This window comes from Balaenoptera acutorostrata, chromosome 6 (genome assembly GCF_949987535.1).
Source record: "Balaenoptera acutorostrata chromosome 6, mBalAcu1.1, whole genome shotgun sequence".
In the NCBI taxonomy this organism is placed as follows: Eukaryota; Metazoa; Chordata; class Mammalia; order Artiodactyla; family Balaenopteridae; genus Balaenoptera; species Balaenoptera acutorostrata.
The window spans coordinates 65,156,411-65,184,385 of record NC_080069.1 but is presented as its reverse complement, the minus strand read 5'-3'; the positions used below and the strand labels follow the sequence as shown (position 1 = coordinate 65,184,385).

The following is a 27,975-nucleotide window of genomic DNA, read 5'->3' as shown; positions in this document are numbered from 1 at the left end:
AATTGATTCTCAGCTCAGGAGGGGAAGAACAGGGTATTATTTATTGATCCCCTAAACCCTAACAGCAGTGAATATAATACAAAACTGGATGGCATCATCAAATATTTATTATTATCAGATCAATCATTGTTTAACAGTCTTAATTCAAGACTCCATAACAAGACAATATTCTATATAAAATCCACAGAGTGTACACACCCCAGGGTCAGTGGAGGAAGTATGCCTTTTTAATAATAAGTCAGTTTTGTGTGTTCTAATTTTTTTTTTTTTTTGAGGAAGGAAGGCCCCAGGAAGGGATTTATATTAAAAATCTGGCAGATCATTTGGAAACCTCATAGACAGAAGGTAGGAATATAGTAATTAGGACAGCTCTCACTTAGGAACACTTCCTGCCTCTGTTCCCCTTCATCTGAAAGGAAGGAAGGAAGAAATGAAAGAAAAAAAAAGAAAAGAAAAAGAAGTTGAATTCACTTAAAGTTGGATTCAGCCAAACTCACTTCAAATAACCAGCCATCTTTTCTTAGTACCTAAATAAAATAAGGGATGCTCATATGTTAATTGATGTTTGTGAAATTACTTATACAGCACTTCATAAGAAATAGCTATGTGATTTTGGAAAACATTATTTCAACTGATAACAACTGAAAACATTAACTTTTGTGTGATTAATGTAAATCTGTTTTACTTAACATTACCCCTGGTTTATCAACCATTACTAATACAAATTGCAAAGGTTTTACCATTATATCAACTTCTTTATTCATGTCCCCAATGCATATCCTAAATGTGATCAAAGGTGATAATTATTTGGATGTTTAAATTTATTCTAACAATTGTATATTCCAAGTGTCTATCACTGAAATGCTCATAAACAAAATAATGTTAATGGCACTCAGAAAAAAACTCTTTTTGCTCTTCTTCAATTTTAAAGCAAACCAAAATATGGCCGGAAATAAACAGATTAAACTTCTAATCTATAGTACCAATGCAAAAGAAAATAGACTCCCTGGCTAACGAATTCACAAACCAAGATGCTTCTACCATAAACTCTCTTTGCTGAGAACTACTTATTCCTTTTTTTGTCCCAGACCTACATCAAGATTTCCACTTGTTTCACAGTAACCAGTTGGAGTGTTCTTTAAAGCAGAGTGAACATTATAGATTTCATTAAACTGTAAATGGCTAATGTCCCTTAACTTCCCACAGAGAATTGCATTTTTTTTAAAAATCTATGTTTATTAATGTAAGTAATTCCCCCTTTAGCATAATATTAGGCATCTTGAAAAAGTGACATTTCCAACCACTGCCAGGATATCTTGTGAGGAAGTATCATTTTTATGAAACTATTGGGATAATAAAGGTTATTCATTGGAAGAACCCAGATATTCCAGGGGCTCAATGACCTAATGGAAAATTTCCTATTTACCCCAGTTTCCAAATTTAGATCCTCCCTCCCATCCTGAAGCCCATCTCCTTCCTCCAAAGGCCCAAGATTCTGCCTTATTCATTTCTGTATGGGATACTAAATAGAGGTGCTCAAGGCAGAGACAGATTAACGGGCAGCCAGTCAGTTTCACAAACACCAATTGTTTAAAAACATTAAAGCATAATTGGGGAAAAGAACTGGAAATACGAAGCTGGTTAATTTTGATCTTCTAATGCAACTCTTCATATAACTGTGGAATGATCTTTGTCACTCTCCTGCAGCCATACTTGAATATACAACTTCTCAGGGTTATTATGTATATAGAGCTCCTTCAAGATGACTTGAGATTCAGACTTTTTTTAACCCCCTGCCCAGGCTTGGAGAACTGAAGGATCAGTTTTGACAAACACAGATATAGCCCTGGTGCCACGAACGAAACCTCGATGTTGGTCAGTGTTGCTGAATCCTCTACATCACTAAAGTTACCAGAAAGTTTATGTTCAGTATTCTTAGTCCTGGGACACTGATACAGCCTGTTTTCTTTTTGAATACCAAGATTATTAGCTAAATTATGAATGAAGTCATCAAATGTGGATGTGAATCCCAGGTCTGCCATTGACTAGCTTTATGACTTTAGGAAAATTAACTCAACATTGTAACCTTACTTAACCCATCTGTAAAATGGGAGTACCACCTACCTCTAATGAATTGAATTAAATTAAAGTATTAAACCCCAGTACCTCAGAATGTAACTATATTTGGAAATAGGGTCTTTTATAGAAATAATCAAGCCAAAATGAAATTATATTGAATTAGGATGGGCCCCTAATCCAACATGACTCATGTCCTTATGAAAAGAACACCACGTAAAAAGACACCCAGAAAGAACATCACGTGAGGATAAAGGCGGAGGTTGGAATAACACATCTGCAAGTCAAGGAGTGCCAAAATTGCCAAGAAAAAAAAAAAAAAAACTGAAGCTAAGAAAAAGGCATGAAATTAATTCCCCACCACAGCCCTCAGAAGGAACCAGCCCTGCTGACACCTTGATTTCAGACTTCTAGCCTCCAGAACTGTGAGACGATAAATTTCTGTTGTTTAAGACACTCAGTTTGTGGTACCTGGTTATGGTAGTCCTAGGAAACCAATATACTACCTAACAAAGTGATTATGAGATTTAAATGACTTGTAAAGCACCTGGCATAAGATAAGCCCTTGATAAATTATTATGAATAATAACAGTGTTGGAATATTTTTGCAACATAACCATTAGAAGACCATGCAACAGCTATTCTTGATTTAGTCTTCATTTCTATTTTTGGAAATTTAGGTATTAAAATATTCTGGTCGGAAGGCATTAAGGAAGGCAGGAATTACAAAGGAGATACATCTCATGCCAGTGTGTGCTAATTGTTTGAATCCCCTGTAAATGGTTTGCCAGGAGAGGAGGTTGGAACACTTAGCTAAATTGAAGTTTGGGGATTATCTGTGAATTTAAAATACCCATACCACTTTGGCCCCTATTAGCACAAGTAACTGAGAGAAAAATCTTGCCAGTTATGCTTTTCCGTAAGGCTTAGTGTGGACTTCAATATTTAAGTAATTCATTAGCAGGCTTAAATGGTGCCATGGAACAACATTAAAGGACGTAAGAGGCAGTCTGTGACCTTCATTTTAGAGACGAGCAAATCAGGGACCACAGAGGTTATTATGAACTCAAGATTATATAGATTACATATAGTTTATATAGTTTACATGTATAGTGTACATTTACATTGGAAAAGCTGACACAACAATCTTTGTTTCCTAATTTTCTGTTGAAAATTGTGCCTTTCAGGATTCTCTGAGTATTATTTTCCAAATTCTATGGCGCTTTTCTAATTGTCAGAACCCCAGCTCTGCACGTGGAATCTTAAGACCATGATTGGGAACATTCAGATCCAGAGAGAAGAAAGTGCAGCATTTTCAGTAAAGAAGCCTCAAAATTGCATTAGGTGAAGGGAGCAGTCGTGGGGACAGAGGACAATGATTTTTACGCTAAAATTACAAGCTGTATAACACATTTAGAGAAATCTTTTTTACGTTGTTTAGAAAACCCATTAAATATGGCTTTATAGGACCTTTCTAGGACAAGTCACTAAAGCTCTAAATGGTATTTGGAAGTGTGGCTACCTAAGATTGAAATCATTTGCATTAGATTAGAAAACACGTAGGACACTTTGGTCATCAAGATCACTGGGATGGCTGAACTTTGCCCCACCACATGATTTTGCAGATACAGAGTGTACTTATAACCTGCTTAACAACTAACCCCACTTAAATTAAAGCAAGCTGCCCTCTTTCACCTCTGGCATACTCAGCTTTTAAGTAGACCTTGCCTGAAGAAATATCAGACTTTTAATAATAAACTTTGTTTCATTGTTTGCTTTTTTCTCTTTGGTTTATTATTTTATATTTCCAGACTTTATAGGACATTTCCATTTTGCCTTCCCCACGGATATCAGTATTGTAATTAAGGGGCCCAGTTCAGAATCTATTCCAGAGACAATCACCCAGTTTTACTTTGTGGCTTCATAGCACAGAACGAGAACTTTTCAAAAGACACTCAACACAAATGCAGGGACCCCTCTGGACAACATATTAATTTGTATTATGAAGTGAATTATGGCTGTACCCACCAGAGCTGGTATAGTTAAGTATCTGTCAGTGTTTCTACTATGTTTTGTGGGCTTCTTACTTGGCTGCAAAAATGTCCTTCGGGCTGAAGCATACAAGGCCAGCCTAGCAAGTCAGCGTTCCCTTTGTTTAGTTTTACCATTTAAAAACACTAGCTCTCTTTTGTGTTTGCTTGTATACATTTTATAAAGAGAGGTTTGATTTTCTAAATCAGCATGGCTGCCAGAATGATGATGGTTTAATGGTTCTCACTAAAGGTCTCATTTCCGGGTGTGATCCACATTGTTCTCCGTGGACGATGCCAAGGCTCCAAAACTGAGGATTCCAGTGTGGTGAAAATGCCCTCCACAAATTACAGGTGTACTTATTAGGCCTCTAAATTTTAAATCCAGGCATCTCTATTTATATCTCGGATGGGCTAGGACTTATGTTTAGGGTTTTCCTCTATCCTCACCTTTCCATGCTCCTATCCTTACCTTGAATCTTTGTAAATTCTTAGCCCCCTTCCTTCAAAACCCAGCTCAAATTTTCTAATTTCTGAGAAGACTTCCCCAACTCCCTCAGACAGACTTAGGGATTCTTCCTATAAGCCCCTTTGCACATAACACCTAGCTCTAATATAGCTGTTATTAATATAGCTGTTATCACATGATACCATTTCTGTCTTTCTGTTTCCTTATCAGACTGCACAAACTGAGAATAAGTATTATGTCCTATTTATTTGCAGAGCACTAGACATATTAAATATGCTCAGTAAATGTTACATTACTGCATGAATGAATGGAGTAAGTTTTCCATGAAATAGAAATAGTGAAAAGGAAAATCGAAGGATAAAGTTATTTTTGAAAAGTAAGAACTGTCTTTAATATGATTTCTCACTTCCAGTCTTTGACTTTCCAAAGGGTACAAATTCTCACACTCCCCATGATAAAGAATCTCCCAGAAAACTGAATTATTTGTAAATTCTTATAGGAAGAAATATATGCAGCAGCATTTGTTAAGAAAATTACTGAACAAGGAACTAGCAGATGAAGTGTCTGTTCTGACTTAGTCACTGACTCTGTGACTCTTCAAGTTACTTAATAGCTCAGTGATTCAATCTATCTGCAAATGGTGATAAATAGCAGTTCTTGCCTGCTTCTCAGGGATGTTTGCGGAAAAATATGTACATCTGAGACAGTTTAAAGAAAAAAACCTCAACTACATATGTTATATAAATTAAATATCATTACATTGCTATTGCATACTATGTACTAAATACTAATTTATTGCAAACAAGACTGTCTGGTGAAATCACATTAACCTAATCACAAAATATAACTGGAAGATTTTATTCTTCCACATATCATGAGCAGTTGGACTGTATCCATTCTATAAAGAAGTAGAATGTAAAGTAGACTGTTCGATTGTTTCTGCATTTGGGGATGGTCCATGTGATTTCGATGATGCACAAACTGTCATGTTCTACCTGAATCACCAAACACATTTTCAAGGAGAGGAGCTGAATAGAATTACAGATAACTTTCATAAGTAAAATGATTCTAAGAAATTTTTGTTTTTTTTTTTAAATCACAGGTTTGAGAACAGATTAAACATTGAGGGCTATAAACCTTCCAGTGTAATCCATGAATCATACGCCTTAGTATAATCTAGAAATGGCCAAACCTCATTCTATACGTAAAGAATAATAAAGTTTGGGGTGGAATCGAAGAATCTGCATGTTAAACAAGGTCCCCAGATGATTTTTATGAAGATACGCAAGTTTGAGAACAACTACAAGAGCTTACACTCTGGTCCAGGAGGCAAATGAAGAAAAGTACAGACAGCAGGAGATCAGGAACAGGAAGCTAAACTTTACTGTGTAGCAAAAAGTGATAAACTCTTTCCCCTTTAAAAATCACTGGGGGCTTCCCTGGTGGCGCAGTGGTTGAGAATCTGCCTGCCGGTGCAGGGGACACAGGTTCGAGCCCTGGTCTGGGAGGATCCCACATGCCGCGGAGCAACTGGGCCCGTGAGCCACAACTACTGAGCCTGCGCGTCTGGAGCCTGTGCTCCGCAACAAGAGAGGCCGCGATAGTGAGAGGCCCGCGCACCGCGATGAAGAGTGACCCCCCGCTCGCCACAACTGGAGAAATCCCTTGCACAGAAACGAAGACCCAACACAGCCAAAAATAAATAAATAAGTAAACTACATTCCTTAAAAAAAAAAAAAAAAAAAAAATCACTGAGTATGTTATCTTTTGTGGAATTTGTAAACAAATTAGAAATTAACAGTAAAATCCTGTTTTAGGGGGAAAAAATTGGGGGAAAACTTGGATAGACTAAACTAAAAAGGGGAAGGAAGAATTGACAGCTCCAGTTTGCTGTATGTTATCAGGGTCCACAGGTACCTTGTACTTATGGGGAAAAAGGAGGACTCCACAGATTCTTTCATTCTTTCTTCTGTAGGGTCCTGAAAGCAAGCCAACCTACTTCAGGTTCTGAAACATTTTGGTACATTTTTTGAAGGGTTTGCTCTCCCAGCAACTATCAAGACAAATTGGGTAAAAATATCAAAACAAAGTAAGGTTGTAATGTGACTATTATCAAGTAGATACAAATTTATTATTTTGTTTCTGTTTGTAAGATAGCACATAGTCATGTAGAAAATTTCAACAATTACAGAGAAGAATACAGAAGCAAATGAAAAACACCTGAAGTTCTGATACAGTGTGTGGCAATTACTGCTCTCATTTTGGTGAAAATTCTTCTGGAGCTATACGGTGACTGTAGAATATGATTCCATTATATACAACTATAACTATAATTAAATTTACATTTATTTGCATATATAAATATAAATATACACTTATACGTAATTTTATATTATATTTTTATACATTGTTTTTCCATTGACACTTTAAAAAATCTCATCATCATGAATTGACATTGACACTTTAAAAAATCTCATCATCATGAATGCTTACGGTATTAACTGGAAAATAATTAGGCCTAGGTTAGAGCTGCTGTTAGCTGTTTCATCTCCTTCATTCATTTCTTGAAGAAAAGGATTCCCTCTCAGAAATCTCTCTATATTCCTCTTATTTTCAGATCAGGCATTCCTGGGAAATTCCCTCTTCCCCTCAACAGCTCTCTACCCTAACTTCTACCTCTAAACCATTATATGTAAAGAGAGATAGCATGAGTGCTCATTGTCAGTTTTCTGGAGCACCAGGTTATCAGTGAGATCTAAGTAATCCAAGGTCTACAGCTTCTCTCAGTCTTTTCCTGTTCTGCTGACTTGCATCAGCATTTCTTGGAGAGTGCTTTTTTACCACTTGTTCCCTTGGATGCTGAATAGAATCAAATAAGTTTAACATTTTATTTAACATGTATTTAATACATACAGTGTTCTACGTGCAGTGTAAGGGTTACTTTACTCACTACTTAGAACCACCATATAAGGTGAAAGCCGTTCCTGTGTTTATAGGAATAAAGAGGAAAACTGATTCTCAAGGAGGGTAAGTAAAAAAATCCATACAATTTGTCATCATGGAGCAGGTGGGAGAAGGAGGAATGGGGAACAACTACTCAAAGGGTACAGAGTTCCTTTTGGGGTGATAAAAATGTTTTGGACATGGAAGCAACCTAAGTGTCCATCATCGGATGAATGGATAAAGAAGATGTGGCACATATATACAATGGAATATTACTCAGCCATAAAAAGAAATGAAATGGAGGTATTTGTAATGAGGTGGATGGAGTTAGAGTCTGTCATACAGAGTGAAGTAAGTCAGAAAGAGAAAAACAAATACAGTATGCTAACACATATATATGGAATCTAAGGAAAAAAAAAAAGGTCATGAAGAACCTAGTGGCAAGACGGGAATAAAGACACAGACCTACTAGAGAATGGACTTGAGGATATGGGGAGGGGGAGGGGTGAGATGTGACAGGGTGAGAGAGTGTCATGGACATATATACACTACCAAATGTAAAATAGATAGCTAGTGGGAAGCAGCCGCATAGCACAGGGAGATCAGCTGGGTGCTTTGTGACCACCTAGAGGGGTGGGATAGGGAGGGTGGGAGGGAGGGAGATGCAAGAGGGAAGAGATATGGGAACATATGTATATGTATAACTGATTCACTTTGTTATAAAGCAGAAACTAACACACCATTGTAAAGCAATTATACTTCAATAAAGATGTTTAAAAAAAATGTTTTGGAACTAGACAGATGTTGTGAATAGATTGCTAATGTACTAAATGCCACTGAATTGTTCATGTTAAATGGTTAATTTTATATTATGCGAATTTTACCTCAATTATAAAAACAAATAGTAGAGCAGGGGATCAAACCCAATCTGACTCCAGAGACACACTCTTAAGCATTACAAAATACTGCCTCCTATGTGGCTATATTGGCCCCAAGCTTTTATAGCACAAAATTATTAACTTCTCACTGCAGAAAATTTCAATGTCTTTATCATGCTGATAAACATGCTAAACCTCCCATAGGGTGATGTGGTATATAGGAGCGTGGTAAATAGTGTTTCTCAAATTCCTTTTTCCATGGAATCCATCTTATCTGGGGCATTTCTATAAGAATGTGTTTCATAAAACACCATTACAGAATCACTGTTTTCTTCAAAGCTCTGGAAAAAATGTTTATTACAGAATTATTTTCACTTGGATAGTCTAGTTAGTGTATCAGCAAACTTCATAGGAATTCAGACAATATAATAAAGACAGGGCAGTTTACTGGAATTCCCTTTATGATCATTTCCTTAGCACTTATTCATAATAGAAAGAGTAAAAGAGCAAAGAAAACCAAGCGATTACAACTTTATATTCTATTTGAAAACATTTAATATTTACTTTTTAGTTAAGTTTCATGCAAATGGGAGCTCTGCTATGTGCACATAAAACTATTTAAATTTTATGATAAAACAAAATATGTAGGGAAGTATAAATTTGATATCCTTTGATTTTTAACACAGCAGCTTCTAGGCTAAATAAGTCTTTCATAAGCAACTGAAAACACGAACTTTATGCACTTGAAAAAAGATATTTTTATATAGATTTTGTGGGGTTTTGTCAGTTATTTTTCTCAGTAAGGAAGACAATTTCAGCAAAAGTTAAAGGATTTGGAAATTAAGAGCAATGACGTATTATAAAATAATTATTTACTCTTTAATCATAACCAACTTATATCCCAATCCCATTCCCTTTTTCGATATTAACCATTATCATTTCATAGAAAGAATATGGGATTTAGAATCGGTCAAAACTGAATTCGCCTGCCAAATTTTATAACTCAATTTCCCCATCTAAACACGGATAGTCCTACCTTGTAGAATTTTTATAAAAACTACATAGGGTATAGATGGTAATCTATCCTTCCAGAACATGTATATACACTTGACCATCCCACTCATCATAACCGAGAATCCTGACTTCTCCGTTTTCCACAAGACCATCATCGTCATTACTTTGGTTTCACTTCCCCCTAACACAGTCTGTAGTCCATGTGAAGCCATTTCCTGGATGATTTTAATAGCACTCTTCCTCTGGTGAACATCTGGCACTGCTGGGGAAAAGTCACCAAATAATCCTGACTGGGTGCATTACAAACACAGCCTAATATCCTCAGGCTGTATTTGAACTACTCAGCTCTCATATCTCAAGAATAAAAATGGTATATATCTACATCTACCTCTCTCTCTCTCTCTCTCCCTCCATATATATATATATATATATATATATATATATATATATATATAGGGGGGTGTGGGGGGGGTGTGAGTGTGTATCTCAATATATCACACTCTCCCATATCAGACTTAATTTTTCCTATTGAAAGAAGACAACACCATTTATTTTATTATAAGAAAACAGATATTATTCAGTGTAGGCACTTTTACTTCCACAGAATTAATTTCTGTGTTAATGTTTACTTTTAGTTTAAGGCAATTCTTATCTGAGAGCAACAGGGAACCAGGTATGTTCTCACAGGTGGTCTGTAATGTGACCATCTATGGATGATGGAGGCTGATGAGGGGTGAGGAGAGGTAGAAAGAGACCAAATCTCAGCCAGGTCTGACACACTAGGCAACTGTATCGGAGTGCTCTTAAGAGGTACCTTGGAGAACCACCAAAAGCATTATTTGGGAGCATCTGAGCTCCAGGTTTGTAGAAAGCACTGAATGCCAGAAATACAGCAGCAGTGACGACCAAAAGAGGGTGGATAGCCCCTTGCCAAGGGTAGTCACACATGGAAATATTCAATTCTTCCTCCCTCCTCTGCTCCAACCCAAACAAATAACAACAGGGAAGGAGGAAGGGATTTGAGAAAGCAGGGCGCTCTGGCACTCTTTTGCTATTCCTTCATTGCCACTCACCCCCACCACTACCCACAACCCCTAAAACATACAGAACTAATAGGACATCAAGTCTAGCCTGTGCCCAGGCAAGGGGAAGATCTCTGAATCAAATATTAGGTTGAAACTTTCAGATAACCAAAACAATTGCATAACAACAAAAATAAGACATTTTAACAACAAAAAGGGACTGAAATGCTATGGGGTCTCCAACTGCGATTAAGGTAGCAATGACATCGTCCAGTAGGAAAGTGGGTTTGCCAGAGGACAGCAGGTAGTGTTTAATGAAAAAAAATACAGATAGAAAGATAGATATTTATATCTTCAGTATTTCAGACTCTTCTACCAAAACAATTTTGTTAATCTCAACAGTAACATACTTGTCAAAAATAATCCTTCTCCCGATTTTTTTTTTTTTTTTTTTAGAAATTTCATGTAATGTCTGAAACATTTATATTAACATATTTCCATACATATTTCCATACAAATACAAGATTTTTAGAAATTTCATGTAATGTCTGAAACATTTATATTAACATATTTCCATACATATTTCCATACAAATACAAATATAAGATTTTTAGAAATTTCATGTAATGTCTGAAACATTTATATTAACATATTTCCATACAAATAACCCAATGAAAGTTTAGTATTAGTTGTTTTGTTTGTTTTTTTATACTGCAGGTTCTTATTAGGCATCAGTTTTATACACATCAGTGTATACATGTCAATCCCAATCGCCCAATTCAGCACATCACCATCGCCACCTCATCGCAGTTTTCCCCCCTTGGTGTCCATATGTCCATTCTCTACATCTGTGTCTCAACTTCTGCCCTGCAAACTGGCTCATCTGTACCATTTTTCTACGTTCCACATACATGCATTAACATACGATATTTGTTTTTCTCTTTCTGACTTACTTCACTCTGTATGACAGTCTCTAGATCCATCCACGTCTCAACAAATGACTCAATTTCGTTCCTTTTTATGGCTGAATAATATTCCATCGTATATATGTACCACAACTTCTTTATCCATTCGTCTGTTGATGGGCATTTAGGTTGCTTCCATGACCTGGCTATTGTAAATAGTGCTGCAATGAACATTCGGGTGCACGTGTCTTTTTGAATTACGGTTTTCTCTGGGTATATGCCCAGTAGTGGGATTGCTGGGTCATATGGTAATTCTATTTTTAGTTTTTTAAGGAACCTCCATATTGTTCTCCATAGTGGCTGTATCAATTTACATTCCCACCAACAGTGCAAGAGGGTTCCCTTTTCTCCACACCCTCTCCAGCATTTGTTGTTTGTAGATTTTCTGATGATGCCCATTCTAACAGGAGTGAGGTGATACCTCATTGTAGTTTTGATTTGCATTTCTCTAATAATTAGTGATGTTGAGCATCTTTTCATGTGCTTCGTGGCCGTCTGTATGTCTTCTTTGGAGAAATGTCTATTTAGGTCTTCTGCCCATTTTTGGATTGGGGTGTTTGTTTCTTTGATATTGAGCTGAATGAGCTGTTTATATATTTTGGAGATTAATCCTTTGTCCGTTGATTCATTTGCAAATATTTTCTCCCATTCTGAGGGTTGTCTTTTCATCTTCTTTATGGTTTCCTTTGCTGTGCAAAAGCTTTGAAGTTTCATTAGGTCCCACTTGTTTATTTTTGTTTTTATTTCCATTACTCTAGGAGGTGGATCGAAAAAGATCTTGCTGTGATTTATGTCAAAGAGTGTTCTTCCTATGTTTTCCTCTAAGAGTTTTATAGTGTCCAGTCTTATATTTAGGTCTCTAATCCATTTTGAGTTTATTTTTGTGTATGGTGTTAGGGAGTATTCTAATTTCATTCTTTTACATGTGGCTGTCCAGTTTTCCCAGCACCACTTATTGAAGAGACTGTCTTTTCTCCATTGTATATCTTTGCCTCCTTTGTCATAGATTAGTTGACCATAGGTGCGTGGGTTAATCTCTGGGCTTTCTATCTTGTTCCATTGATCTATGTTTCTGTTTTTGTGCCAGTACCATATTGTCTTGATTACTGTAGCTTTGTAGTATAGTCTGAAGTCAGGGAGTCTGATTCCTCCAGCTCCATTTTTTTGCCTCAAGACTGCTTTGGCTATTCGGGGTCTTTTGTGTCTCCATACAAATTTTAAGATGATTTGTTCTAGCTCCGTAAAAAATGCCATTGGTAATTTGATAGGGATTGCATTGAATCTGTAGATTGCTTTGGGTAGTATACTCATTTTCACAATGTTGATTCTTCCAATCCAAGAACATGGTATATCTCTCCATCTGTTGGTATCATCTTTAATTTCTTTCATCAGTGTCTTATAGTTTTCGGCATACAGGTCTTTTGTCTCCCTAGGTAGGTTTATTCCTAGGTATTTTATTCTTTTTGTTGCAATGGTAAATGGGAGTGTTTCCATAATTTCTCTTTCAGATTTTTCATCATTAGTGTATAGGAATGCAAGAGATTTCTGTGCATTAATTTTGTAACCTGCAACTTTACCATATTCATTAATTAGCTCTAGCAGTTTTCTGGTGGCAGTTTTAGGATTCTCTATGTATAGTATCATGTCATCCGCAAACAGTGACAGTTTTACTTCTTCTTTTCCAATTTGTATTCCTTTTATTTCTTTTTCTTCTCTGATTGCCGTGGCTAGGACTTCCAGAACTATGTTGAATAATAGTGGTGAGAGTGGACATCCTTGTCTCGTTCCTGATCTTAGAGGAAATGCTTTCAGTTTTTCACCATTGAGAATGATGTTTGCTGTGGGTTTGTCATATATGGCCTTTATTATGTTGAGGTAGGTTCCCTCTATGCCCACTTTCTGGAGAGTTTTTATCATAAATGGGTGTTGAATTTTGTCAAAAGCTTTTTCTGCATCTATTGAGATGATCATATGGTTTTTATTCTTCAATTTGTTAATATGGTGTATCACATTGATTGATTTGCGTATATTGAAGAATCCTTGCATCCCTGGGATAAATCCCACTTGATCGTGGTGTATGATCCTTTTAATGTGTTGTTGGATTCTGTTTGCTAGTATTTTGTTGAGGATTTTTGCATCTATATTCATCAGTGATATTGGTCTGTAATTTTCTTTTTTTGTAGTGTCTTTGTCTGGTTTTGGTATCAGGGTGATTGTGGCCTCATAGAATGAGTTTGGGAGAGTTCCTTCCTCTGCAATTTTTTGGAAGAGTTTGAGAAGGATGGGTGTTAGCTCTTCTCTAAATGTTTGATAGAATTCACCTGTGAAGCCATCTGGTCCTGGACTTTTGTTTGTTGGAAGATTTTTAATCACAGTTTCAATTTCATTACTTGTGATTGGTCTGTTGATATTTTCTGTTTCTTCCTGATTCAGTCTTGGAAGGTTATACCTTTCTAAGAATTTGTCCATTTCTTCCAGGTTGTCCATTTTATTGGCATAAAGTTGCTTGTAGTAGTCTCTTAGGATGTTTTGTATTTCTGCGGTGTCTGTTGTAACTTCTCCTTTTTCATTTCTGATTTTATTGATTTGAGTCCTCTCCCTCTTTTTCTTGATGAGTCTGGCTAATGGCTTATCAATTTTGTTTATCTTCTCAAAGAACCAACTTTTAGTTTTATTGATCTTTGCTATTGTTTTCTTTGTTTCTATTTCATTTATTTCTGCTCTGATCTTTATGATTTCTTTCCTTCTGCTAACTTTGGGTTTTGTTTGTTCTTCTTTCTCTAGTTTCTTTAGGTGTAAAGTTAGATTGTTTACTTGAGAGTTTTCTTGTTTCTTTAGGTAGGCTTGTATAGCTATAAACTTCCCTCTTAGAACTGCTTTTGCTGCATCCCATAGGTTTTGGGTCGTCGTGTTTTCATTGTCATTTGTCTCTAGGTATTTTTTTATTTCCTGTTTGATTCCTTCAGTGATCTCTTGGTTATTTAGTAATGTATTGTTTAGCCTCCATGTGTTTGTCTTTTTTACGTTTTTTTCCCTGTAATTCATTTCTAATCTCATAGCGTTGTGGTCAGAAAAGATGCTTGATATGATTTCAATTTTCTTAAATTTACTGAGGCTTGATTTGTGACCCAAGATGTGATCTATCCTGGAGAATGTTCCGTGTGCACTTGAGAAGAACGTGTAATCTGCCGTTCTTGGATGGAATGTCCTATATATATCAATTAAATCTATCTGGTCTATTGTGTCATTTAAAGCTTCTGTTTCCTTATTTATTTTCATTTTGGATGATCTGTCCATTGGTGTAAGTGAGGTGTTAAAGTCCCCCACTATTATTGTGTTACTGTCAATTTCCTCTTTTATAGCTGTTAGCAGTTGCCTTATGTATTGAGGTGCTCCTATGTTGGGTGCATATATATTTATAATTGTTATATCTTCTTCTTGGATTGATCCCTGGATCATTATGTAGTGTCCTTCCTTGTCTCTTGTAACATTCTTTATTTTAAAGTCTATTTTATCTGATATGAGTATAGCTACTCCAGCTTTCTTTTGATTTCCATTTGCATGGAATATCTTTTTCCATCCCCTCACTTTCAGTCTGTATGTGTCCCTAGGTCTGAAGTGGGTCTCTTGTAGACAGCATATATATGGGTCTTGTTTTTGTATCCATTCAGCCAGTCTATGTCTTTTGGTTGGGGCATTTAATCCATTCACGTTTAAGGTAATTATCGATATGTATGTTCCTATGACCATTTTCTTAATTGTTTTGGGTTTGTTTTTGTAGGTCCTATTCTTCTCTTGTGTTTCCCACTTAGAGAAGTTCCTTTAGCATTTGTTGTAGAGCTGGTTTGGTGGTGCTGAATTCTCTTAGCTTTTGCTTGTCTGTAAAGCTTTTGATTTCTCCATCAAATCTAAATGAGATCCTTGCTGGGTAGAGTAATCTTGGTTGTAGGTTCTTCCCTTTCATCACTTTAAGTATTTCATGCCACTCCCTTCTGGCTTGCAGAGTTTCTGCTGAGAAATCAGCTGTTAACCTTATGGGGGTTCCCTTGTATGTTATTTGTCGTTTTTCCCTTGCTGCTTTCAATAATTTTTCTTTGTCTTTAATTTTTGCCACTTTGATTACTATGTGTCTCGGCGTGTTTCTCCTTGGGTTTATTCTGTATGGGACTCTCTGCGCTTCCTGGACTTGGGTGGCTATTTCCTTTCCCATGTTAGGGAAGTTTTCGATTATAATCTCTTCAAATATTTTCTCTGGTCCTTTCTCTCTCTCTTCTCCTTCTGGGACCCCTATAATGCGAATGTTGTTGCGTTTAATGTTGTCCCAGAGGTCTCTTAGGCTGTCTTCATTTCTTTTTATTCTTTTTTCTTTAGTCTGTTCCGCAGCAGTGAATTCCACCATTCTGTCTTCCAGGTCACTTATCCGTTCTTCTGCCTCAGTTATTCTGCTATTGATTCCTTCTAGTGTAGTTTTCATTTCAGTTATTGTATTGGTCATCTCTGTTTGTTTGTTCTTTAATTCTTCTAGGTCTTTGTTAATCATTTCTTGCATCTTCTCAATCTTTGCCTCCATTCTTATTCCGAGGTCCTGGATCATCTTCACTATCATTATTCTGAATTCTTTTTCTGGAAGGTTGCCTATCTCCACTTCATTTAGTTGTTTTTCTGGGGTTTTTTCTTGTTCCTTCATCTGGTACATAGCCCTCTGCCTTTTCATCTTCTCTGTCTTTCTGTAACTGTGGTTTTTGGTCCACAGGCTGCAGGATTGTAGTTTTTCTTGCTTCTGTTGTCTGCCCTCTGGTGGTTGAGGCTATCTAAGAGGCTTGATGGGAGGCTCTGGTGGTGGGTAGAGCTGACTGTTGCTGTGGCGGTCAGAGCTCAGTAAAACCTTAATCCACTTGACTGTTGATGGGTGGGGCTGGGTTCCCTCCCTGTTGCTGTGGCGATCAGAGCCCAGTAAAACCTTAATCCACTTGACTGTTGATGGGTGGGGCTGGGTTCCCTCCCTGTTGGTTGTTTTGCCTGAGGCAACCCAACACTGGAGCCTACCCGTGCTCTTTGGTGGGGTTAATGGCAGACTCTGGGAGGGCTCACGCCAAGGAGAACTTCCCAGGACCTCTGCTGCCAGTGTCCTTATCCCCACGGTGAAACAGAGCCACCACTCGCCTCTGCAGGAGACCCCCCAACACCAGCAGGTACGTCTGGTTCAGTCTCCCCCAGGGTCACTGCTCCTTCCCCTGGGTCCCGATGCACACATTACTTTGTGTGTGCCCTCCAAGAGTGGGGTCTCTGTTTCCCCCAGTCCTGTCACAGTCCTGCAATCAATTCCCACTAGACTTCAAAGTCTGATTCTCTAGGAATTCCTCCTCCCTTTGCCGGACCCCCAGGTTGGGAAGCCTGAGGTGGGGCTCAGAACCTTCACTCCAGTGGGTGGACTTCTGTGGTATAAGTGTTCGCCAGTCTGTGAGTCACCCACCCAGCAGTTATGGGATTTGATTTTACTCTGATTGCGCCCCTCCTACCGTCTCACTGTGGCTTCTCCTCTGTCCTTGGACGTGGGGTGTCCTCCTTGGTGAAGTCCAGGGTCTTCCTGTCAATGATTGTCCAGCAGCCAGTTGTGATTCTGGTGCTCTCGCAAGAGGGAGTCCCGATTTTTTTTTTTAAATTGAAGTATAGTTGATTTACAATGTTCTATTAGTTTCAGGTGTACAGCAAAGTGATTCAGTTATACATACATATATATGTGTGTGTATGTGCGTGTGTGTGTGTATATATAAATATATTTTTTTCAGATTCCTTTCCATTGTAGTTTATTAGAAGATATTGAGTATATTTCCTTTGCTATACAGTAGGTCCTTATTGTTCTTCTCCCAATTTTTATCTGTGACCAAGCAGGCCTGTTGACTCTGCTTAGTCATTCTATTCCTAGCCAGTTCCACTGAGACGCACTAGTATTTGGCCAATTTGGTATTGGTATTGGCTACGCTGGTTATTAAAATATCAAAGTACTTATATAGAGTTGGTAAATAGGCACTGATTCAAACCCCCTTTCTCCCACTGTCTTTGCAGACTTGGCCTCCCCTCCAGGAGTCCCCAAAACCCAGCAACTATAGGGTTAGTGTTAGTACAGTAGGGGAGCCTCTTGGTCCCTGTTCCCTTGAGTGGACTTCTGTTTGGTTTGCACCAGTACCATATTTTAAATTTTGCAGAAAGATCAGAAGATGAGGTAGATATCTTTGAACCATCAATTTCTCTCTCAAATGAATTGTTACCTTGCCAATGGATACCTCTATAGACAAACATGCTCTAGTCTTTCTACACTTTAAGATATTGCTTTCTTTTCTTCTCCTCCCACCTGATGTTGTATATTTGTTCATGTTGAAGTGCCTATATTTACTGCTTTAATGAACTGCCATGGCTGTATCAACAGCCTTCCCAGATAATGGATTTGCCCTCTGAACTGAAATTTCTTACAGTGTCTTGAGAAAGATCTCCTTACAAAATATCTACCCTACTTCTATGGGTAACGTGAGTTCCAGATTGTAGCCCTACCAAGCCTTTCCCGTATCCTTGCCTTTGCCACACACCAAACATAAATTTAACTTTTCCACTGAAGAAAATTCATAGATCTTATTGAAATCACTCAAATACTAGTAGTATTGAAGGTCTATGGTAAATGAGAAAACAGTGTTTTATATAAAATTTCAAGTCCAGGGCATGGAAGTGCCTTTCTTTATTAACATACAGTGAAATTTTTGAGCGTAAGGGACAGTCTGTGTTTCAGGAAAACACAAGAGCTTGAAGTTGTTGTCCTCCAAGACCTACTCCCATATCTTTGACTATAACATCCTTATAATCTATTTCTATTCTTGACATTTTGCCAGGGCTTCCGACTTATACATAAAACTACTTTCTGACTGTTTCCCTATCTGGACTTCTAAATAATACCTCTTCATCTTCTCCACCATCTCCTCTCAGCCATCATACACATATTACTCAACACGTTAACCATAAGAACTCTTAAACCTCAACTGTTTAAAAGCAGCACCCCATTTATGAGCCAGGAAAACCACTGAACAGGTATTTCATTGAAAGGATATATAGATGTCACATAAGCACATGAAAAGATGTTCAAACTCATTAGCAATTAGAGAAATGAAAATTAATACTACTATGAGATATTGCTGCACACCTATGACTAAAATAAAAACAGTGACAACACCAAATGTTGGCAGGGATGCAGAGAGGAAAGGTAGGTGTCACTCTGAGTCCTCTTTTCTTGGCTTGTAGGCAACCACCATCTTACTCTGTGCTCACATGACTTCTTTGTGTGTGTACAAAGGGTGGGGGAGGGGTGGGATTTCTTCTTCTAAGACCACCGATACTATTGGGTCAAGACCCCACCCTCAGGTCATAGAACCTTAATTACCTCCTAAAAGCCCTATCTCTAAATACAGTCACATTGGGGGTGAGATCTTCAACATATGAATTGGGAGAGGACACAACTGAGTCTGTAGCAATTAGTTTCCTCTGCTGTATGACAAATTACCACAAATTTAGCTGCTCAAAACACGCATTTATTATCTCGCCGTTTCTGTGCATAGGTCCAGGCATGACTTGGACCTATGCACAGAGTTAGCTTAGCAAAGATCCTATAGACTAAGCGCTCAGTTTCATAAGAATGTCCTCCTCTCCACATACACTTGAGATGCCAATCTCAAGTCCAAGTTGTTACCCGTGCTTCCAACCAACTGGCTCGCATGACCCTCATCTTTGGGTTTGATTAATTTGCTAGAGTGGCACATAGAACTCAGGAAAGCAGTTTACTTATAGATTACTGGTTTATTACAAGTATATTAAAGGGTGTGAATGAACAGCAAGATGAAGAGATATATAGAGTGAGGTCTGAAAGAGTCCTGAGGGCAGGAGCCTCTGTCCCCATGGAGTTGGGGTGTGTCACCGTCCCAGCATGTGGATGTATTCACCAGCCCATAAGCTCTCTAAACCCTTTATTTGGGGGATTTTTTGGAGCCTTCATCATATAGGTATGATCAATCATAACTCAATCTCTAGCCTCTCTCCCTCTTCTTGAAAAATGGGAGGAGAGACTGAAAGTTCTAAGCTTCTAATCGAGGCTTGGTCTTTTTGGTGACCAGCCCCCATCATGAAGCCATCTCGGAGCCCACCAAGAGTCACTTCACTAGAACAAAAAACACTCCTGTCTCCCAGGAAATTCCAAAGGATTTTAGGAGCTCTGCATCAGGAACTGGGGTCAAAGACCAACTATTAGAACAAAAGATACTCCTAGTGCTCTTAGGAAATTACAGCAGTTTTAGGAGTTCTGAGCCAGGAACTGGGGGCAGATATATATTTTATATAACACACGTATATACAGGTTGTTGGCAGAATTTATCTTATGACTGTAGGAACTGCATCCTTGACTTCTTGCTGGCTGCCAGCCAGAGGCCACTGTCAGCTCTAGAGGTTTTCAGTTTCTTGCCATGTTGCCCTCTCCTTAGACCCTCTCCCACCATGGCAGCTTATTTCAAGGCCAGCAGGAGAGCAAGAGCCAGTCTTCTAACAAAATGTATTCTTATATAATGTAATGTACACGTGGGACTGTCACCTCATCACCGTTGTCATATAACATAATCACAGGAGTGGTATCCTGTCCCCTTCTCCATATTTCAATGGTTAGAAGAAAGTCAGAGGTTCTGCCCACACTCAATGGGAGGGAATTACACAAAGGCAGAACTCATGGGAGTCACATAGAATGTGTTCAACATGTTCATTTTATAAAACATAAAATTTCAAGAAAAATAAAAGTCACACATATACCTACCACATAGAAATAATCACCATTAATCATGCTGGATGTGTTTCTTTCCAGTCTTTTTCTGTGTGCTTTCCTTGAACCCTATCCCCTAACAAAAGCACATCATATATATAATCATTTGAGTATCTCTGTGTTTCTGTGTTTTATATAAATATGTGTATAAAAGCACATGTATAAAAGAGGCATTGTCTTATAATACTGTTTCAGAGTTTGGCCTGATTTTTAAGAACACAGCCTCCTTAAATAATCTTCAAAATAATGAATTTTAGAAGCTGTAAAATGTCTTAAATATTAATATTTATTTGACAGTTTCCCTATGATTTAATAGTTAATTTGGTTCCTATTATCATGTTATAAATAACACTATGATAAACATCTTACTCCTATAAAAATAACTTCAAATATATCTTAAATCTATACTTTCAAGAACAAAGTGGGAGGATTTCACTTCCCAATTCCAAGTCTATACCTTTATTACCACCATCTCTCTTTTAGTTCAGACAACAGATTCCTAACTGATTTTCCTGCCTTTCTTCTTGACATCTTCCTATTCCTTATGCTTCTACATTCAACTGATAACCAACCAATTTATCATCACCTTTCAAGATACCTGAGTGTCAAACCCTCCAGGGAGCCAGACTGATTGGAATGATTTTTCCACAGGGCCCCCGCATTGGCACCTCACGCCTATATTATGTTACACACATCATTTTAAAATGACATGTTTCCAAGTCTCCTTCCTTCTAAGATTATAATTCCCCTGAAGGCAGAGAACCTCTATCTCTTTCTTCTTTGCACCCTTAGCCCCTAACACAGTATATGACACACAGTCATTTCTTAATAAGGGAGCGGAAGTGAACTATTAAACTAAAATAGTTTGAGTGTGCTATGGAAATGCAATTTTTCTAAGCCCCCATCTACATTTTACAATGTGGTTTTTCATCCTTGAGCACACTAAACAAGGCCTAAAATTAAATCAAAGACATGCAACCTGCCCTTGTACAACATAAAGACCCTCTGTATCAAATGCAATCTTTGTTTTGTTTTGTTTTGTTTTTTGGCCCCGCTGCATGGCTTATGGGATCATAGTTCCCTAACCAGGGGTGGAACCCAGGCCCCAGTATTGAAAGCACCGAGTCCAAACTCTAGACTGCCACGGAACTCCCTCAAAAGCAATCTTTAAAAAAAAAAGAACTGATATTAAAAAATGATCAATAAGTTCACAACAGTTCCTTCACCAAAAAGAGTGCACAAAGATAAAGACAAATATTATACTGTAAATGCTTACATAACCTCAAGCTTACACATGTAGAATCGTCTCTCTTCTATTCACAGAATGATCGAGCTGGTTATTTACAAATTTAACACAAAACTGAACTCATTACAGAAATGGGAAGGAGTAAAGGACATTTATTAAATGTCTATTATGTAGCATGTATAAGAGGTGCTTTAGGACAGTTAAGTCATCTTAATAGCCACACAATCCCTATGATAATTATTACTAAATTCATTTTATATCTGAAGTAACCTTCCCAGAATTCCACAGCTAGTAAATGACAGAGTGGCATTTCAAACTCAGGAAGGTCCAAGTTCAAAGCCACGATCCTCCCATTTCCTCACACTATGAGAACACCTAGGAAATGCCCCAGTTTTCAGTTCATTACCAGAAATGTTGCTCCCTGGAATATCAGGGGAAAGAGTAGAAATGACTAACAGCAGGCTCGAGGTTGAGGCTGTACATCTATGGGAAACCGAGATTATTTGCATTGTGCTATGTTTGATTTAGTTCCCTGCCAAATGTCATGCCAAAGCCTTGACACAACAGAGATTTGTGCCTGGAGACATTCATTCCCTGTCTGGCAGAGTACATTGGCTGGCATATTTTCCTTGGATATTCTAAAGTCATACTCATCTCTGAATAGGGACTGAAAATGACTAAGAGGAAAAACATATGAAAAAGAGTCAAGAAAAAAACTAAGTGTGTTTCAATGTTAAAATCTCAGAAAATTATCCATATATGCAGATGAATAGCTTATTCTTTCATATAAGGGTAATGTGGAACACATACCATATATTTAGAGCCAAATTTAAAATATAAATGTGTATATAAGTGTATTTTCCCCAAAACTATGCATACAGACATCAATTATTATTCATGTTAGCGTATATAGCCACATTTTTCTTATAACCACAAACCAACTTCCAACTTTTCTTTCAATATAAAATTACTTTATCATGCAGAAAAATAAAAAGAACTGCCTTGCCAGTTTCTGTGTGGGGTTGGAAGGACCCCCAGGTAGAGTAAATGATCTAGAGAAGCTTTAGAGAAATTATAATCAGACATTTGTGAATCCATTTGATACTTAAATACCTCTAAATAAACAACATCAAACCTTCTATCAATACTTTATCACTTAAATTCCTCACGTGTTAATTCAAGCAAGTCTTCTCATGCTTTCTCCATAGTGAAGGACAGGTTTTAATAGCTATTTGTGAGTTTCATTTTCACTTTCATCTGTCTTCGCCTTTGTCCACTATAGCCCCTGACAATCTTAGTTCCTTTGGTCTTAACTCAGAGCTCCCACCAAGTACTTTTTATTCATTATATACACTTTCTTTTCAGCTCCCTCTTAGGATTCAAGGCTATTACAGTTCTTGATCTTTATAATGTTATTTGTTCCTTTTTTTTTTTTTTTAATTGGAGTATAGTTGCTTTACAATGTTGTGTTAGTTTCTGCTGTACAATGAAGTGAATCAGCTATATGTATACATACATCCCCTCCCTCCCACCCTCCGCCCATCCCACCCATCTAGGTGATCACAGAGCACCTAGCTGAGCTCCCTGTGCTACAGAGCAGGTTCCCACTAGCCATCAGTTTTACCCATGGTAGGAAAGCATAGGCATCCTGTATCAGCCTTATACTAGCCACCTTACCTTTCATGTAGCACATTTATATACTTCTCATTTAGCTGTGTGTGTGTGTTTATTTTCCTGTTTGCTTCCTGTTTTCACACTGATTTGTAATTTTAAACTAATTTCACCATTTGATTCACCAAAACCTAGACACTCTTAGGTTGTTCTTGACTGGTAATTTAACTGACCTATATCCAATTTCAGTAATTTACTCATTTACTCATCATTAAAGACTATGTTAAATACGTTCCATCAGCCTTAGAATAGTTCCACTGTTTTACTTGCAAAAGCATTAGCGACAATACTCCTTTGAATATAGGTTGTGTGGATTAAGGCATTCTGTGGCCAGGCAATGCTATGTATTTAATAATCAGATATTTTATTCTGATACTTTATCACTAGAATCATATTTTGCCAGATGAAAGAGTATATATCATATACATAAACATGTATTATAATTCCATATATCTAAGTCTGAGACAATAATGTAATTATTATAACATTTTTATATCTTACTCATGAAGAAAATTTGAAATATATTTTAAATGTGCATACCTTTGTCCAAGGCACATCCTGCTGTGGTCTCAGGATAGGAACCTATTGTAAAAAATATATATATTTTTTATTAATATACTTAGTATTACAAACAGATTGAGAAATACCAATACATAAAACAAGACATGGTTTAAACCTCAACCATTGCTCAAAATGGGTATCTGCCCATTAACTTCAAAAAGATGGTCTATCTTTTGTCTTTTTTAGATGAAGTTCATTAAGAAAAAAAAGGACTGGAGATAAATACTCTGATATATCTCTCAATCTGAATCTCCAAAGGAGCTCTATTCCTTTATGTCTTAAAATAATTTTTTTTCCCAGAAAGAAATATAGAAGCAAATTTAGCTTCTGATACATAAAAGTCAATTTTAGGCAAAAATTCAGACACCACTTTTCAAAAATCCTAAATGAATTACTATGTTCAAAACAGGAAGATGAAGAGGCAGGTTAAACAGGTTTTATAACAATAAAAGCCTTAGAATATTTGTTGATCAAAAAGTGGCATCAGCGCACCAATTAAAGTTAACAGAGAATAATTTTCACAGTAATAATGTTTCAAACTTTCAGACAGTGAGACTAAAATATGTGCAGATAATAGATGTAAATATGTTCAAATGAACTTGAGTATTTTAGAAATCAAGAGGAAACAGAATCACATATTGCTGTGCTAAAGCCCAATATTTCCATCATTTCTATTTTATTATTCTATTAGATGCAGTGACACATTTCCAAATATGTCCAGAGACCCACCCACATAAAAGGACAGATCTAAATCTAAGAACCCTCATTGCAAATGTGATAATACTAATTACAAGGACTTCAATTAAATGCAGAATGAAAGAACCACTTCATTCATGGTTTTTGACATTCTATCTGCCTGAAATTTCCAGATGTGGGGGAAAAAAACCAGAGAAACAAACTTCCTTTGTGATCTCTACCAGTATGTTGGGACAAAAATTTAACCATGAATAATAAATAGCACCTATAAAATAGAAATAAATATAATGTTTTCTTCCATATGTAAAGATCACTCACCTAAAGGAATTTAGTTCTAGAAGGCACCGGAGTGGTAATCCAGTAAACTGGATTCAAACTCTGAATTACAAAGTTCTCATTTTTATATGGTAATGTCTCAGAAACTTCTGGGCTATGGGAAGAAACCAAGACTCTACGTTGCCTATAACATTCCTTCAGCCATTATTCAAGCCAAGTAGCCATGTACAAGTGCATACACAAACACATACACATTGGTACACACTTTTCCTCTCTCACTTGAAAGGTCTACATAAGGTAATGTTTAGTGACAGGATTTTGTTGCTTAAAAAAATACACACACACACACACGCACAAATTTAGGTTATCATTTAAATTTTATGGCCCAAACTAGAATTTCACACTTTTGGGAGCTGAACTTTGGTCCTTGGATTACTAACCAGTTTGGATTTAGACAATGTACATAAACTTATCTTAGCCTCAGTTTATCACTTATAATGAAGTTGTAAAGATTAAATGAGTTAATACAAATAAATTGCTTAGAACCCTTCCTAGGGCATAAAAGTGGCCAATAAACATTAGCTATTAAAAACTATAAAATGTTTGAAAAGTAAAAATAGTTCAAATATATTCAATTATTTAAATATCTAAAAAATATTTTAACTTATGCTTTCTAGTCTATTCATCTCTCAGTATGAAAAAAGTTTGTAATGGGTTGGCCAAAAAGTTCATTTGGGTTTTTGGTACCATGCTACAGAAAAACCCAAACGGACATTTTGGCCAGCCCAATATTTCTTCTATTTGAATACAATTATATTTATATCCACACAATTATAATTAAGTGCAAAATAATTGAGAAACACATTAAAAAACATGAAATTTTATTCATGAAAGAAATTCAGAGAAATCAAAGTAAAAGTGGCATTTTTTTTGTCCTTTTTTTGTTTTGTTTTGTTTTTGCAGGGGAATGAGGTATTTTAAGTGGTATTTAATAGCTATCATTCTATGTTCTGTGTTTTACTTATGGTCTGGCATGACTAGAGGAACAGAAAATCTTGGTAAATGACAGGGAGGCACTTAAAGTTTTCACCAGCCAAGCAAGAACCCAGTTGTCTAACACCCATGGGAGTAGAAGCACAGGGTGAAGAGAAAGTACGAAACTCTGGAGAGTCAGCATTACAGCCAGACTATAATGAATTTATCACAGAAAAACATGGCATCAACAAAGTCAGGGCTGGATTCACAGAAAAAACAATCCCCAAATTCTAAAATCTCCATTTCTCTGGCCAGTAGGAATAATTGGGGTTTTAAAGATAGGATTATGGGTGTTTGCTCTGATTTTTCTGACAGGAACATATACTCCTATAAATGGAAATAAGTTGCAGGAGGAAAGGGAGGAGACATATTTTAAAATAGTGGTTTAATTGAACTTAGCATAGGCTAGAATTAGGAGGGGAAAAAAAAAGACTTGAGATGAGAAAATGAAAAAAAAAAAGGAAGAATAGAAAAGACAAGAATAAAACACCTATAGACTCAATAAGGAAAATTCTAAATATCAAACCTGATAGACAATATATTTGGAAAACTATGTTTGGACGAGCAGCTGTTTTTTAGATCTGCTGATGGTGGTGAAGGGGAGGTGGTGTATCATCATTTCATTGACATCATTTAACTGTTTTAACTCAGGCATTTTCTCCCAGGGCTAATTTCCTCCCTCCACTCCCATGGCCCGGAACATTTGGCAATCCATGGAGACATTTTTTGTCACAGCTCGGTGTAGGGTGCTATAGGCATATAGTGGGTAGAGGCCAGGGATGTTGCTAAACAGCCGACAGTTCACAGGACAGGCCTCCACAAGAAAAAATTTTTCAGCTTAAAATATCAATCATGTGCTTAGGTTGAGAAAACCTGTCTGAATTAACAGGGGATATGGGAGTTTCCTGCTACCTCAGCTCTTCACAAACCCTCCCAAATTACGAGATCACATCATTTATGTAGAGTGAATCTTCAGGAAAAAGAGTACTAACCCTGGTCAAGAGTCCTACTTAAACACTGCTCACTTAGTACTTAATGAAGCCATGCATTAAATTCAGGTTGATCAGGTACTAGTCACAAAGTTTTTTACACTGCCTCAATCTGAACCCTATAGGTAACCGTATTCTCACTCCTTTTCTCAAATGTTTTTCAAGGTCAGAGAATATTGTGGTGGATTATCATTTTTCAGTTTTTTTCTCTTAAAGAACACTAAATTTAAGGCCATATATTATGCTGCTTGATATAATTCAGTTTGATTAAGAGATAGGTTATTTGCCTTATTATTAGAAATTGGATGATACACCATAATTCAATAGTTAACAACCAAAATAAAAAATAAGGTGGTTGAATATTACTGTTCTATTTTTTAATTTACATAAAAATAACAACTAACCTTCTTTAAGCAAATCTAAGATATATGTCTATTGAATAGTTACATAAAGAAACAATACGTGCAGTGACTTGGACTAAAACTAAACTTTGATAACAGTTTGTTACTATTTAAGGTAAACTAAAGTGTAATTCTGCATTGGTCTCATTTTGCTCATTTGAGAGTATCTTATTATTAGCATGGTGCTAAGAGTATTTAACCTGTAAACTATAATTTTTTTTTATTTTGATTTAGTGGTATTTACAAACTAAAAAAACATACCATGTTTTAATTAGTAAACTGCCCTCAAGGATCTTCTCTGCAAAAGCCAAAAATCTCAGGAGGAAATTCCCTAAAACTATTCATTAATTACAGGTGAATTTGGACAGCTAAAAGCGATGCATTGGCGAAAGGAGGAGGAAAAGAATAGGAGAGTTTATGTTTTTACTTTTGTGATTCAAAAGAGAAGCCTATATTTAGAGCAAACTTAGAAATGGTCAAAATGCATAGCAATGAAATGTCACAGGACCTACATGTCCTGCCTATGTTTTGAGCACAAGAGGTGTTCCTACCAAAGTATATCTAAGCCAACAGTTACTTCACCAGAGCCGAAACACTACTTTACTCCAAAATAAATAAGCAACACAGTGATGTATGCCCCTTATACCCAATATGAATACTTCAGAGATTTTGTTATTGCTCCCACTTTTATTAACTATTAGTATCTAATAAATTTGACTATATAATGTATATAGCTAATTTTCAGACACAAAGTCAGTATTTTATACCATTTCTTATCCCTGTCTATTTCTTTAGTGGTACCAAGTAAATAGTTATTAATGTATGCATGAGACAGTGCATGTATTTAAAAGCTACATT

General features: G+C 36.8%; 1 long non-coding RNA gene across 1 annotated transcript in view; it reads right to left on the bottom strand.

The window, feature by feature from the left end:
- The window catches only part of LOC130708446 (uncharacterized), a 1,343,207-nt gene that overhangs the window by 539,206 nt on the left and 776,026 nt on the right, over positions 1-27,975 (bottom strand). Inside the window, exon 5 of the long non-coding RNA XR_009008660.1 lies at positions 23,700-23,741. This is a non-coding gene — a long non-coding RNA (uncharacterized LOC130708446). The remainder of the gene's footprint in view (positions 1-23,699; positions 23,742-27,975) is intronic.